This window comes from Arachis hypogaea, chromosome 12 (genome assembly GCF_003086295.3).
Source record: "Arachis hypogaea cultivar Tifrunner chromosome 12, arahy.Tifrunner.gnm2.J5K5, whole genome shotgun sequence".
NCBI lineage: Eukaryota > Viridiplantae > Streptophyta > Magnoliopsida > Fabales > Fabaceae > Arachis > Arachis hypogaea.
In genome coordinates this window covers 72,058,297-72,074,865 of record NC_092047.1, presented here as the reverse complement: position 1 = coordinate 72,074,865, position 16,569 = coordinate 72,058,297, and the positions used below count along the sequence as shown (strand labels likewise).

Here is a 16,569-nt window from a genome sequence, read left to right as displayed (position 1 = left end):
TTCTTCCAACCATGCGTGCTTTCTTCCATGGCAAGCTGTAGGATCCTCTCAATGAAAATGGTCCTCTACAGTTTCTGCACGGCTAGTCAACTGTCAGATTTCTCATCTCGGATGAAAAATACCAGGTACAGCTACCGCATGGCTAATCATCTGTCGGTTCCCGCTAGTGTCGGAATAGGATCCATTGATCCTTTTGCACACTGTCACTTGTGCCCTACATTCGCAGGTTTGAAGCTCGTCACAGTCATCCCTTCCCAGATCCTACTCGGAATACCACAGATAAGGTTTAGACTTTCCGGATCCCAGGAATGCTGCCAATTGGTTCTAGCCTATACCACGAAGATACTAATCTCACGGACTCCGTCCGTGTATTAGATATCCAAGAGAATATACTCCGGCTGTCGTCCAATAACTACGTTGAACATCATGTAGATCGCTTGTGGTTGTCAGGCACGCGGATCTTGGCTAAGCGAGTAACGAAGATAGTGGGTGATTTTCACGGGTCACCCCTTTATTCTGACTTAACTAAATTAAGAACGAGAGTATATCTTGGAGAAGAAGTAGGCGTGAATTGAATAGAAAAATAATAGTACTTGCATTAATTTATGAAGAACAGCAGAGCTCCACACCTTAATCTATGGGGTGTAGAAACTCCACTGTAGAAAATACATAAGTGAAAAAGGTCTAGGCATGACCGTGAGGCCAGCCTCTCCAAGCGTGAACAATATGTGATCAAAAGATCTTCCAAAGATCAAAAGCTTTTCCAAAGATGTAAAATAAATCTCTAAAAGTAATTTTTATACTAAATTAGTAACTAGGGTTTACAAAAAATGAGTAACTAAGTGCAGATAGTGCAGAAATCCACTTCCGGGGCCCACTTGGTGTGTGCTTGGGCTGAGCATTGAAGCTTTTTCGTACATAGGCTGTTCCTGGAGTTAAACGCCAACTTTGGTGCCAGTTTGGGCGTTTAACTCTAATTCTGGTGCCAGTTTGGGCGTTTTAAGCCAAAAAGTTTTAGGCTGACTTTGGACGCCAGTTTGGGCCATCAAATTTCGAGAAAAGTATAGACTATTATATATTGCTGGAAAGCCTAGGATGTCTACTTTCCAACGCAATTAAGAGCACGCCAATTGGGCTTCTGTAGCTCCAGAAAATCCATTTCGAGTGTAGGAGGGTCAGAATCCAACAGCATCTGCAGTCCTTTTTCAGCCTCTGAATCAGATTTTTGCTCAGGTCCGTCAATTTCAGCCAGAAAATACCTAAAATCACAGAAGAACACACAAACTCATAGTAAAGTCCAGAAATGTAATTTTTGAATAAAAACTAATAAAAATATAATAAAAAGTAACTAAAACATACTAAAAACTATGCAAAAACAATGCCAAAAAGGGTATAAATTATCCGCTCATCACTTTGTAGAAGAAATCTGAAAAGTTTTATTCCAAATAGAAAGTAGACAAATAAGAAAAATATATACATGTGGGTGTTTACCCTTCTAAGTCAGGTAATTTATAGATCTTGGCTTGGTGCCTCGTTAAAAAATCTTCTCAGAAAAAAGAGTGCACCTTAACCTAAGATCTTTATTACCTCCTAACTATAATACCTTCTTAGGTTGCTGGCATGCCATGACCTTGGTAGCTCTCGCCCCTCGAGTTCGGATAGCCTGTAGTAGCCTTTTTCGAGTACCTATATGACTCGGTAGGGTCCTTTCCAGTTAGTTGCTAGCTTCCCCTCTCCTAGTCGACTTGTTCCGATATCATTTTGGATTAAGATGAGGTCGTTGTTGGCAAAATTTCGCTGTACTACCTTCTGGTTGTATCTTGAGGCCATTCGACGTTTTAACGCTTCCTCCCTGATCCGAGCTCTTTCTCGAATTTTTGGAAGTAGGTCGAGCTCTTCCTTTTGAAGTTGGGAGTTGGCCTCTTTATTATAGTGGATCGTTCTGGGGGATCCTTCTTCGACCTCCACTGGGATCATTGCCTTCATTTCGTAAGCCAGTCGGAAAGGTGATTCCCTTGTGGTGGAGTGTGGAGTTGTCCAATATGCCCATAGGACTTGTGGGAATTCTTTAGCCCAGGCTCCCTTTGCATCTTGTAATCTCCATTTTAGCCCGGCTAATATGACTTTATTGGCGACTTCTACTTGTCCATTAGCCTGGGGGTGTTCTACGGAAGTGAATTGGTGCTTTAGTTTCAAGTCGGCCACCAATCTTCTAAAGCCTGCGTCTGTGAATTGAGTGCCATTGTCTGTGGTAATGGAGTAAGGAACCTCAAACCTTGTGACAATGTTCATATATAGGAATTTTCGACTTCTTTGAGCAGTGGCGTTAGCTAGGGGCTCTGCCTCAATCCATTTTGTGAAATAGTCTACCCCTACGATGAGGAACTTGACCTGTCCTGATCCTTGAGGGAAGGGCCCAAGGAGGTCAAGTCCCCATTTTACAAATGGCTAGAGTGAGGTTATGCTGATGAGTTCCTCTGGTGGGGTGATGTGGAAATTAGCATGTTTCTGACATGGTGGACATATCTTTACGAACTATGTTGCTTCCTTTTGCATAGTCGGCCAATAGAATCCGACTTGGAATACTTTTTTGGTGAGAACCCGTGCTCCGAGATGGTTGCCACAGATGCCACTGTGTACTTCTTCTAAAACTTCCTTTGTGTTGGAAGTCGGCACACATTTTAACAGTGGTGTTGAAATCCCTCTCTTGTATAGAGTATTATTTATGATGGTGTAGTATTGTGCCTCCCGTTTTAATCTCTTCGCCTCCTTCTTATCTGTAGGGAGTGTTTCTGTTTTGAGGTAGTTAATTATGGGAGTCATCCATCCTTGATCCAGATCTGTTATGGCTAGGACCTTGTCTTCTTCCGAGATTGATGGGTTCTGCAGTATTTCCTGGATGAGGCTTCTATTGTTGCCCCTGGTTTGGTGCTGGCTAGTTTTGAGAGTGCATCAGCTCGAGCATTCTGTTTCCGAGGTATGTGGCGGACCTCATATTCCCCGAGTTGTCCGAGCTGTTCCCTGGTTTTGTCCAAGTACTTTTTCATGGTGGGGTTCTTGGCTTGGTAGCTCCCTGCTATTTGTGAGGTGATTACTTGTGAGTCGCTGAAGATGATAAGCTTTTGAGCTCCAACCTATTTAGCCAGCTTCAAACCAGCTAGTAGTGCCTCATATTCGGCCTGGTTGTTCGAAGCAGGGAACCCGAATTTGAGGGAGAGTTCGATTTGGGTTCCCTGATTGCTTTCTATTATCACGCCTGCGCCACTTCGGGTTTTGTTTGAAGAGCCGTCTACGTAGAGATTCCATTCTGTGGAAATTCCCGGAGTGACAGTGATAAACCACTATTTATGGTTTATCTTGTATTTAATTGAGTGGTATTTATCAAGTCCTTACCCACTTATTCATATGATTTGCATGATTTTATAATCCCTTCCTAGTTTTGTTCTATGGTTAAAAACTTGCTTCCTAGAGATCTTTAATTCGTATATTTTAATTCTCCTTTATACCATTCGATGTCGTGATCCGTGTGTTAAGTGTTTCAGGCTTTATAGGGCAGGAATGGCTTAGAGAATGAAGAGGAAGCTTGCAAAAATAGAAGGAACACAAGAAACTAAGGATATAACCACTGAGCATCGACGTGCACGCATGGCTCACGCGAGCGCGCGTTATGGAGAAATTTGCAGTGACGCGTGCGCATGCCTGACGCGTATGCATGGATTGGAGTCTGTTCAAAAGACGCGCACGCGTGCCTGATGCGTACGCATGACAAGGAAATTTGCCAAATAACGCGCACGCGTGACTGACGCGTACGCGTGACCTGCGCGATCTGCAGAAATAACAAAAAATGCTGGGGCAATTTCGGGCCAAGTTTTGACCCAGTTTTTACCCCAAAAATACAGAATAGAGCCAGGGAACATGCAGAGACTCAACACACATTCACACATTCTCATTAGGATAGTTTTAGGTTTTTAGATACGAATCTAGAGAGAACTACTCGTCCTCTAGGTTTTGTTTACATTCATAGTTTATTAGTTTATTGCTTTTACTTTTGGATATTGAAGAGTCATCACCTCCATTGAAGATACTATCCTAGTTTGTTTTCTTATTCCCTATTTATTTATTCCATATTCTTAATTCCATATTTGTGTGCTGAATTATTAATTAGTGTACATATTTTTATTTTATTTGCATATTTTTTTTATTTTATTACCATGAGCTGTATGTTACTTTCATTAAATGACGCATTCACTGCCTGATCCGAGCTTAGCTGCATTTGATCCTGAAATTGAAAGAACTATTTCACGTATTAGGCGAGATCGGTGCAGGTTAGCCTCTGAGGGTGGTGAAGTGATTATTATCGACTCACCAGTCTCATCTGAGGGCGAATCTGAACTGCCATCTAAGAGCAAAACAAGCTCCTTTACTACCGATTCAGTTGATTCACGTGCAGATAATATGGCAGCACCTAGGAGGATTACTCTCCAGGAAGCTGGAGTCCCAGATTTTACACTGCAGCCATATCAAGTGCATCATCCAACTCTGGCTGTAGATTTTGAGCTGAAGACTGCACTAATCAACTTGATGCCCAAGTTTCATGGCTTACCTGCTCAGGAGCCTATCAAGCACCTAAGAGATTTTCAGATATCTTGTTCTACTGTAAGGCGTCATGGTGCAAATGAAACTTCTATTCTGTTAACCACCTTCCCGTTTTATCTTGAGGGAAACGCGAGGGAGTGGTACTACTTCCAACCTAAAGCAACTGTCACCAACTGGGATACGCTCAGGAGAGGATTCTTGGAAAAATACTTTCCAGCAGAAGTTACAGATAGATTGAGAAAAGAGATCTCCTGCATTGTTCAAGGAGAATCAGAGACTCTTTATGAGTACTGGGAGTACTTTAAGAATCTTTTGGACGCATGCCCCATCACATGATTGACAGGTTAGTGTTGATCAGCTACTTCACTCAAGGCATGAAGCCTCGGGATAAAACTACACTGGATGGTGCTAGTAATGGTTCTCTAAAAAAGTACAAGACCGCAGATGAAGCATGGCAACTGATCAGCGACTTAGCTGAGTCTACTAGAAATCACAGGCACAGGAGCAGCCATTCAAAGACTATTGCAGAGGTTTCCTCTAGTAGTGAGACTACTGCTCTTACACAGAGTATATGTGAAATGACCAACCTACTGAAGCAGATGCAGTTGAATCAACAATAAACTCAGCCTTCCCCACTACAACAAAGCCAATAGTTAGTTTCCTAAAGAGTATGCAAAATCTGTGCTGATTATAGTCATTATATTGATGAATGCCCGCAGCTCCAACAAGAAGACAACACTGTGGTAGCTACTCATAACTTCTATGACCGCCCGAATCAAGGATACAATCAACAAGGCGGCAACTACAACCAAGGTGGGAACTATAACCAAGGATGGCAGGACAACTCCAACCAAGGTTGGAGAGATAATTCCAACCATGGCTGGAGGGACAACTATAATAGAGGAGGCAGAGACAACCAAAGAAACCAGAGGTAGAATAACAACAACAAATAGCAGAATTAGAACCAGCCATACAGAGCACCTCACTTAAGGCAGTCCCAAGGACCCCAGCACAACCAACAACAGGCCCCTTAAATCACTTATCCTACTTCATCATCAAATGACGAGATGCTTTGTTCTCTTAAACAAGTATAACAAAACAAGCAGACTACACTGAACTCTACTCTAAATGGTCTGAATGCCACTTTATAAGCTCTCGTCTCCCAGATAGATTCATTACCTGCTTCCACCAACCAGCCTTCAAGCTCCAGTGGAATTCCTTCTCAACCCTTACCTAATCCCAAAGATGGCATCAATGTCATCACTTTGAGGTCTGGGACAACACTGTAAGAGAGGACCCAGGAGGAGCCAAGCTCAATAGAACACGCCCAAGATGAAGATATAGTTGAAGTGGAAGAAGCTGAAGAGGAAGATGAAGTACAAGACAAGGTTGGAGAAAAAGTAGTTCAGCCAAGGAATGGAGCACCAAAGGATGCAGAGGCTGCAAGTGGCGCCATTCCTATCCCATTTCCACACCTTACAAGGAAGCCCAGGAAGCAGATGGAACTTGATCCCAAAATGGTAGAAATTTTCAAAAAGGTTGAGGTAACTGTTCCCCTTTTTTATGTTATTCAGCAGGTACCAAAATATACAAAGTTTCTGAAAGATTTATGCATACATAAAGATTAAATTAATGAATTAAAACTATTCCTTTAGGTAGTTCTATATCTGCTTTGAAAAATGTAGTGATCCAGGTCCATGCATGGTTAACTGTACCATTGGAGGTGTAATATTTTCTGACTGCATGTGTGATTTAGGAGCGTGTGTTAGTATAATGCCATTGTCTATATATGATGCTTTGAGGCTTCCTTCCTTAAAAAGATTGGCAGCTCATTTTGTGTTAGCAGATAAAAGCATTATTACAGTAGTTGGAATTGCTGAAGATGTATTAGTGAGCATTAAGGGGCTCACATTTCCCATTGACTTCTATATCCTGGAAATGCCCCCTAATGACTCAGAAAGACCATCATCAATCCTGCTTGGAAGACCATTCCTGAAAACTTTGAAGTTCAAGCTGGATGCATTCTCAGGAACTTACTCCTTTGAGATAGATGGCAGAGCAATGAGTTTTAGTTTAAATGAGGTTATGAAGCACCCTCCGAAAAATTATTCTATCTTCCAGTTCAACATCATTGATGAAACTGTAGCTGAAGTTCACCAAAAAGAAGTAGAAGAGAAGCACATGGAGTAAGGTCCAAGTGTGGGGACACTCTCTGAACATAATGAAGATACCTTGCCATTATCACTAGTTCTAGATAATCCAGAGCCTAGCCATGAGCACAAATTGGAATTAAAGCCACTTCCTCCCCACCTCAAGTATGCTTACCTTGAGGATAATAAGAAATTTCCAGTTATCATTGTAAGGGAACTCACTTCCCAACAAGAGGAACAACTGCTTAGTGTATTGAGAAAACATAAGAAAGAAATTGGATGGAGCTTGGCGGATATAGTAGGCATCAGCCCTCAAGTTTGTGAGCACAGAATATATTTAGAAGAGGAAGCAAAGCCTATCCGTCAACCCCAGAGAAGATTGAATCCCACAATCTTAGAAGTTGTCAAGAAAGAAGTGACCAGGCTACTTGAAGCATATATCATTTACCCCATCTCAGACAGTGAATAGGTCAGTCCAGTACAAGTGGTGCCCAAGAAGTCTGGAGTCACAACAGTAAAGAATGAACATGGAGAACTCCTGACAACTAGAGTGCAGAATTCATGGAGGGTTTGCATTGACTATAGGCGTCTCAACCAGGCTACTCGCAAGGATCACTACCTCTTGCCATTTATTGATCAGATGCTTGATCACCTGTCAGGTAAATCCCATTACTGCTTTTTAGATGGTTATACAGGCTATTTCCAAATTCATATAGCTCCTGAAGATTAGGAGAATACTACTTTTACATGTCCCTTTGGAACATATGCATATAAGAGGATGCCTTTTGGCTTATGTAATGCACCGGCTACTTTCCAAAGATGCATAATAAGTATCTTTTCAGATCTTATTGAGAACTGTATGGAAGTATTCATGGATGATTTTAGCATTTATGGTGATTCCTTTAACCTTTGCTTGGATAGTCTAGCTAGGGTATTAGACAGGTGTGTTAGTTCAAACCTTGTATTAAATTTTAAAAAATGTCACTTTCTGGTAAAACAAGGGATTGTTCTAGGACATGTTGTCTCTAATACTGGTATTTATGTAGATCCAGCAAAGGTAGATGTCATTTCTAGTTTACCTTACCCCTCCTCTGTGAGGGAAGTCCGTTCGTTCCTTGGCCATGCAGATTTTTACAGGAGATTTATTAAGGACTTCAGTAAGGTAGCATTGCCTTTATCCAAACTACTGCAGAAAGATATTGAGTTCGAGTTCAATGAGGATTGCATGCAAGTGTTTGATAAGCTGAAGATCTCCCTGACTCAAGCTTCAATTGTGAGAGGACCAAATTGGAGCCAGCCTTTTGAGATTATGTGTGATGCCTCCAACCATGCGGTAGGAGCGGCGCTGGCTCAGCGTGAAGGTAAGGATTCTTTCGTAATCGCTTATGCATCTAAGACCTTAGACGCTACTCAGTCTAATTACACTACTACTGAAAAAGAGCTTCTTGCTATTGTTTTCGCTCTGGATAAATTCCGAACCTATTTACTTGGTACTAAGGTAGTAGTGTACTCAGACCATGCAGCTCTAAAATATTTATTAGCTAAAAAAGAGTCTAAACCAAGGCTAATACGTTGGATACTGCTACTGCAAGAATTTGATTTAGAAATTAAGGATAGGAGTGGTAACCAGAATTTAGTGGCAGACCACTTGAGTCACCTTAAGCACATTAAGGATGAATCCACTCCTATTAATGATACTTTCTCATTTGATAGCTTACATGCAGTATCTGAAGTAGTTCCTTGGTATGCACCTGTATCTAATTATCTAGTTAGCCATACTTTCCCTCCCAATTTTACTAAGCATCAAAGGGACAAGCTGAAAAGCGAGTCTAAATATTATATATGGGATGACCCATATTTGTGGAGGTGTGGTGCTGACCAGGTAATTAGAAGGTGTGTGCCCCAATCAGAATTCCAGTCCATTTTAGAGGCCTGCCACTCATCTGAGAGTAGAGGACATTTTGGCCCTCAAAGAACAGCTAGGAAATTTTAGACTGTGGATTCTGGTGGCCTACTCTTTTTAAAGATGCTGCTGCTTTTTGTAAATCTTGTTCCTCATGCCAAAGGTTTGGTAATATATCCAAGAGGGATGAGATACCTCAACAGATTATGCTATTCTGTGAAATTTTTAATGTTTTGGGTATTGACTTCATGGATCCATTTCCAAACTCTAGTGGTTACCTTTATATATTGTTAGTTGTGGATTATGTCTCTAAATGGGTGGAAGTGATTCCTACCCATACTGATGATGCTAAAACTGTTATTTCCTTTGTTAGAAACCATATTATTTGTCGCTTTGGATCACCACGAGCAATCGTGAGTGATCAAGGCACTCACTTTTGTAACAGGAGATTAACAGGATTACTGAAGAAGCATGGGATTGTTCACAAAGTAGCAACAGCATATCATCCCCAGACCAATGAACAAGCAGAAGTGTCTAACAGGGAGATTAAACGCATTCTGGAGAAGATAGTAAAGCTTCATATGAAGGACTAGAGTGCCAGGCTACAAGATGCACTCTGGGCATATAGAACAGCGTACAAGACACCCATTGGGATGAGCCCCTTCCGCTTAGTGTACGGAAAGGCTTGCCACCTTCCAGTAGAGGTGGAACACAAGGCTTTCTAGGCTGTGAGGGAGTGCAACATGAATTTTGAGGAAGCTGGTGCTGAAAAGAAGCTGCAACTAGCAGAATTGGAGAACTTTCGCCTAGAAGCATATGACAATTCTAGGCGATACAAAGAGAAGATGAAGGTTGTCCATGACAAGCACATAAAAAGGAGAGAATTCAGACCAGGGGAGTTAGTTCTTCTTTATAACTCCAGACTAAGGCTCATGCCAGGCAAGCTGAGATCAAGATGGGAAGGTCCCTACAGAGTGGAAAAGGCAGAGACATACGGAGTTTTTCACCTGTGTCATCCTTCTAGCTCCAAATTCATTAAGGTCAATGGACATCGCCTAAAGCTTTATCATAGAGAGAAGATGAAGGATCAAAAAGAGCTAGAGGTTTTCCTCTTGGAAGACCCACCAACAGAAGCAGAATGAGCTTAAAGACCGTCCAATTTAAGGACGTAAAAGCAAAGTGCTAGGTGGGAGACAACCCACCATGGTATGATCGTTCCGTTTCAATCTTAGTTTTGTTTTATTTTATTTTACTTTATTTCTCTTAAATGATTCTTCCCATAATCTATGCATATATTCTGCATTTACATTTGCATTCTGCATAAAAAAAAAGCACGCGACACGCGAGCATTGCTGACGCGTCCGCGTCATATGTGCATTCGAAACAAGGAAGATAAGAAGCAAAGAGTCACGCGAGAGCGTGGCTGGAGGCATGCCTTAGACACGAACACGCCCAGCGAACCTGACGCGTCCGCGTCACTTAAAAAACCAGCGCTCCATGCGTGCGCGTCATCCACGCACACGCATGACCCTGTAAAATCGACGTAAAGAGGTGTATGGAAGAGACTTATAATGGAGTGGGGCTGGAATGGTGCTGGAAGCACAAGCCCTATCACGCGTGCGTGTCATTCACGCATGCGCGTCATCCACGCGCACGCGTCACCCTAAATTTTGGCAATGTGCGCATAAAACAGAGAGTTGTGTGTGCGCGAGGCTGCACTCGCGCCAATAGCACAAATCATGTCACGCGTGCGCGTGGCACAAATCAGGTCACGCGTGCGCGTCACCCACGCGTACGCGTTAATTGAAAATAGCGCCAACCACGTGAACGCGTGCTCCACGCGTCTGCGTCGCATGCGACGCACAGTTTAACTATACCTGTGCCAGAATTCCTATCTTTTCTTCCCCAATCCTAATTTTTTTCTTTTCCTTTCTTATTTCTTTCTTCCTCCTTCTTTCTTCTTTATTCCTTCTTACTTTTTACTTTCTCCCCCCTTCTTTTTCACATCTATTATCAAGGTTCTTTTCTTTTCTTCTTCCCTTTTTTACTTTTCGATTATTATTTTTAAGTATGTTTTCTTCTTCTTTTTCTTTTTACTTTCATATTCTATGTTTCCTTTTTATTTTTTTTCTTTTTGCATTATTTTAATTGGTGTTAGAAATTTACTTGGATGATTATTTTCTTCTATTATTGCTTGTAGATTATTAAGGAATTGTTTGACAATTAATATTACTTCTTAAGGGTTGCTTGCATGTTCAAATCTAATACTTTCAATAACATATTTACCATGCATGCTAAGTGTTTGTGAAAAAGCCCGTATGGCATTGTACATTTTTAAATTATTCTAATCTTCTACTCTAATGCCTGCTTTTCACAAAACCCATTTTTATATATTATTGATTGAATATAATTGTCAATACAAACAGGTTGTTAGTTTGAAACACTTGATAATCAATTTGGGCAATTAATGCTTGATCTATGCTACTCATGCCTTTGCCAGCATGCCAATAAACATCTTGCATCTACTTGCCACCACATGCACTTGCTATCTTTCCATTGATGAACTTCTCACATGTAGTCGCGACCATGTGTTAACGACATCCTTCTTTACCATGCATTGATTATCACTTGTACCATCCTCTTCCTTGCTCTAACCCTTAACTTTAAAAGTTACTTTCCTTTTCCCTTTTCAAAATGACCACTGATGAGCGGATAATTTATACGCTTTTTGGCATTGTTTTTAGTATGTTTTTAGTAGAATCTAGTTACTTTTAGGGATGTTTTTATTAGTTTTTATGCTAATTTCACATTTCTGGACTTTACTATGAGTTTGTGTGTTTTTCTGTGATTTCAGGTATTTTCTGGCTGAAATTGAGGGACTTGAGCAAAAATCAGATTCAGAGGTTGAAGAATGACTGCTGATGCTGTTGGATTCTGACCTCCCTGCACTCAAAATGGATTTTCTGGAGCTACAGAATTCAAAATGGCGCGCTTCCAATTGCGTTGGAAATTAGACATCCAGGGCTTTCCAGAAATATATAATAGTCCATACTTTGCCCAAGTTTAGACGACGCAAACTGGCGTTCAACGCCAGCTCTCTGCCCAATTCTGGCGTCCAGCGCCAGAAACAAGTTGCAAAGTGGAGTTCAACGCCCAAACTGGCACAAAAGCTGGCGTTCAACTCCAAGAATGACCTCTCCACATGTAGACTTCAAGCTCAGCCCAAGCACACACCAAGTGGGCCCCGGAAGTGGATTTATGCATCAATTACTTACTTCTGTAAACCCTAGTAGCTAGTTTATTATAAATAGGACTTTTTACTATTGTATTAGACATCTTTGGATCATCTTTGGATGCCTGGTTCTTAGATCATGAGGGCTAGCCATTCGGCCATGCCTAGACCTTTCACTTATGTATTTTCAACGGTAGAGTTTCTACACTCCATAGATTAAGGTGTGGAGCTCTGCTGTTCCTCAAAGATTAATGCAAAGTACTACTGTTTTTCTATTCAATTCAACTTATTCCGCTTCTAAGATATTCATTCGCACTTCAACCTGAATGTGATGAACATGACAATCATCATCATTCCCCATGAACGCGTGCCTGACAACCACTTCCGTTCTACCTTTGATTGAATGATTATCTCTTGGATCTCTTAATCAGAATCTTCGTGGTGTAAGCTAGATTGATGGCGGCATTCATGAGAATCCGGAAAGTCTAAATCTTGTCTGTGGTATTCCGAGTAGGATTCTGGGATTGAATGACTGTGACGAGCTTCAAACTCGCGATTGCTGGGCGTTGTGACAGACGCAAAAGGAGGGTGAATCCTATTCCAGCATGATCGGGAACCTCAGATGATTAGCCGTGCTGTGACAGAGCATTTGGACCATTTTCACAAGAGGAGGGGAAGTAACCATTGACAACGGTGATGCCCTTGCATAAAGCCAGCCATGGAAAGGAGTAAGACTGATTGGATGAAGGCAGCGGGAAAGCAGAGATTCAGAGGAACGAAAGCATCTCTACACGCTTATCTGAAATTCTCACCAATGAATTACATAAGTGTTTCTAGCCCTATTTTCTGTTTAATTAGTATTATTTTCGAAAACTCCATAATCAATTTATATCCGCCTGACTGAGATTTACAAGGTGACCATAGCTTGCTTCATACCAACAATCTCCGTGGGATCGACCCTTACTCACGTAAGGTTTATTACTTGGACGACCCAGTGCACTTGCTGGTTAGTTGTATCGAAGTTGTGACAAATTATGAATTAAGATTAGAGCACCAAGTTTTTGGAGCCATTACCAAAGATCACAATTTCGTGCACCAAGTTTTTGGCGCCGTTGCCGGGGATTGTTCGAGTTTGGACGACTGACGGTTCATCTTATTGCTCAGATTAGGTAATTTTCTTGTTGTTTTGTTTTCAAAAATTTTTCAAAAATCTTCCAAAAATTTCTCCTTTGTTTTCGAAAAAAAAAATTTTAAATAAAAATGTTTTCAAAAATATATTTTTCTTCAGAATTTTTAAGAATGAATTCTAGTGTTTCATGAAGCATGTTGAAGCCTGGCTGGCTGTAAGGCCTTGCCTAATTCTTTTGAATAGGGCATGTTAGGCGTGTCATGTCTGAGTTACATACTAAAGCTTGGCTGGCTATTAAGCCATGCCTGACCCTTTGATTGGAGCTTTAGTTTAAAGAGCATAAGATTCCTGGAATTCATATTAAAAATTTTGGAATCCTTATTTTTCTTTTTTTCAAAATGATTTTCGAAAAAATTAAAAGAAAATACAAAAAGATCATAAAATCATAAAAATCAAAAATATTTTGTGTTTCTTGTTTGAATCTTGAGTCAATTTTTAAGTTTGGTGTCAATTGCATATTCATATTGCATTTTTCGAAAATTGCATTCATGCATGTGTTCTTCATGATCTTCAAGTTGTTCTTGGTAAGTCTTCTTGTTTGATCTTGATGTTTTCTTGTTTTGCATCTTTTCTTGTTTTACATGTGCATTTTTGCAACCATAGAGTCTAAACATGAAAGATTTCTAAGTTTGGTGTCTTGCATGTTTTCTTTGCATTAAAAATTTTTCAAAAACATGTTCTTGATGTTCATCTTGACATTCAAAGTGTTCTTGGTGTTCATCTTGACATTCATAGCATTCTTGCATGTATTCATTGTTTTGATCCAAAAATTTTCATGCATTGCATCATTTTCATGTTTTTCTCTCTCATCATTAAAAATTCAAAAATCAAAAAAAATATCTTTCCCTTTTTCTCTCTCAAAATTTCGAAAATTAGATTTGACTTTTTCAAAATTTTTTAAAAATCTAGTTGTTTCTTATTAGTCAAATCAAATTTTCAATTTAAAAATCCTATCTTTTTCAAAATCTTTTTCAAAAATCAAATCTTTTTCATTTTTCTTAGTTATTTTCGAAGATTTTTAAAATATTTTTCAAAAATCTTTTTCTTATTTTTATATCAAATTTTCGAAAATAACAATAACAATTAATGTTTTGATTCAAAAATTTCAAGTTTGTTACTTGCTTGTTAAGAAAGATTCAAACTTTAAGTTCTAGAATCATATCTTGTGATTTCTTGTGAATCAAGTCATTAATTGTGATTTTAAAAATCAAATCTTTTTCAAAACTAATTTCAATCATATCTTTTCAAAAATATCTTCTTATCTTATCTTTTTCAAAAATTTGATTTTAAAAATATCTTTTCTAACTTCTTATCTTCCTATTTTTTCAAAATTGATTTTCAAATTTGTTTCAACTAACTAACTAACTTTTTTTTGTTTCTTATCTTTTTCAAAACTACCTAACTAACTCTCTCTCTCTCTCTCTCTAATTTTCGAAAATATCTTCCCTCTTTTTCAAAAATTCTTTCTAATTAACTAATTATTTTAACTTTTGATTTTAAAAATTTCGAAAACTACTAACCTTTTTCAAAAAAAATTATTTTCAAAAATCCCTCTCCCTCATCTCCTTCTAATTATTTATTCATCTACTAACATCTCTTCCTCACATCACTCACCAAAAATCCGAACTCCCTCTCTCTCTCTGAGTTCAGATTTTCTCTTCTTCTTTTCTTCTATTCACACAGGGACCTCTATACTGTGGTAAAAAGGATCCCTATTATTATTATTTTTCTGTCCCTCTTTTTCATATGAGCAGGAGCAAAGACAAGAATATTCTTGTTGAAGCAGATCCAGAACCTGAAAGGACTCTGAAGAGGAAACTAAGAGAAGCTAAATTACAACAATCCAAAGATAACCTTTCAGAAATTTTTTAACAAGAAGAGGAGATGGCAGCCGAAAATAATAATAATGCAAGGAGGATGCTTGGTGACTTTACTGCACCTAATTCCAATTTACATGAAAGAAGCATCTCCATTCCTGCCATTGGAGCAAACAATTTTAAGCTGAAACCTCAATTAGTTTCTCTAATGCAGCAGAACTGCAAGTTTCATGGACTTCCATCTGAAGATCCTTTTAAGTTCTTAACTGAATTCTTGCAGATATGTGATACTGTTAAGACTAATGGAGTAGATCCTGAAGTCTACAGGCTCATGCTTTTCCCTTTTGCTGTAAGAGACAGAGCTAGAGTGTGGTTGGATTCTCAACCAAGAGATAGGCTGAACTCTTGGGACAAGCTGGTCACGGCTTTCTTAGCCAAGTTCTTTCCTCCTCAAAAGCTGAGCAAGCTTAGAGTGAATGTTCAAACCTTCAGACAGAAAGAAGGTGAATCCCTCTATGAAGCTTGGGAAAGATACAAGCAGCTGACCAAAAAGTGTCCTTCTGACATGCTTTCAGAATAGACCATCCTGGATATATTCTATGATGGTTTATCTGAGCTATCAAAGATGTCATTGGATACTTCTGCAGGTGGATCCATTCACCTAAACAAAACGCCTGCAGAAGCTCAAGAACTCATTGACATGGTTGCTAATAACCAGTTCATGTACACTTCTGAGAGGAATCCTGTGAGTAATGGGACGTCTATGAAAAAGGGAGTTCTTGAAATTGATACTCTGAATGCCATATTGGCTCAGAACAAAATATCGACTCAGCAAGTCAATATGATTTCTCAGAGTCTGAATGGAATGCAAGCTGCATCCAACAGTACTCAAGAGGCATCTTCTGAAGAAGAAGCTTATGATCCTGAGAACCCTGCAATAGCAGAGGTGAATTACTTAGGTGAACCTTATGGAAACACCTATAATCCATCATGGAGAAATCCATCCAAATCTCTCATGGAAGGATCAACAAAAGCCTCAACAAGGCTTTAATAATGGTGAAAGATACAAGTTTAACAATAGTAAACCTTTTCCATCATCCACTTAGCAACTGACAGAGAACTCTGAACACAATACTTCTAATCTAGCAAACTTAGTCTCTGATCTGTCCAAGGCCACTGTAAGTTTCATGAATGAAACAAGGTCTTCCATTAGAAATTTGGAAGCACAAGTGGGCCAGCTGAGTAAAAGGATCACTGAAATTCCTCCTAGTACTCTCCCAAGCAATACAGAAGAAAATCCAAAAGGAGAGTGCAAGTCCATTGAATTGATCACCATGGCCGAACCTGTAAAGGAAGGAGAGGACGTGAATCCCAGTGAGGAAGACCTCCTGGGACGTCCAGTGATCAATAAGGAGTTTTCCTCTGAGGAACCAAAAGAATCTGAGGCTCAACTAGAGACCATAGAGATTCCATTAAACCTCCTTATGCCATTCATGAGCTCTGATGAGTATTCCTCTTCTGAAGAGAATGAGGATGTCACTGAGGAGCAAGCTGCCAAGTTCCTTGGTGCAATCATGAAGCTGAATGCCAAATTATTTGGCATTGAAACTTGGGAAGATGAACCTCCCTTGTTCACCAATGAACTAAGTGATCTGGATCAACTGACATTGCCTCAGAAGAAA

The 16,569-nt window shown here is 39.8% G+C and overlaps 1 non-coding gene across 1 annotated transcript; it reads right to left on the bottom strand.

The window, feature by feature from the left end:
* Positions 1-15,350: 15,350 nt before the first annotated feature.
* LOC112731742 (small nucleolar RNA R71) lies at positions 15,351-15,458 on the bottom strand. The gene has a single exon (XR_003167505.1). It is a non-coding gene; the product is annotated as a small nucleolar RNA R71 (small nucleolar RNA).
* Between the last annotated feature and the right edge of the window lie 1,111 nt (positions 15,459-16,569).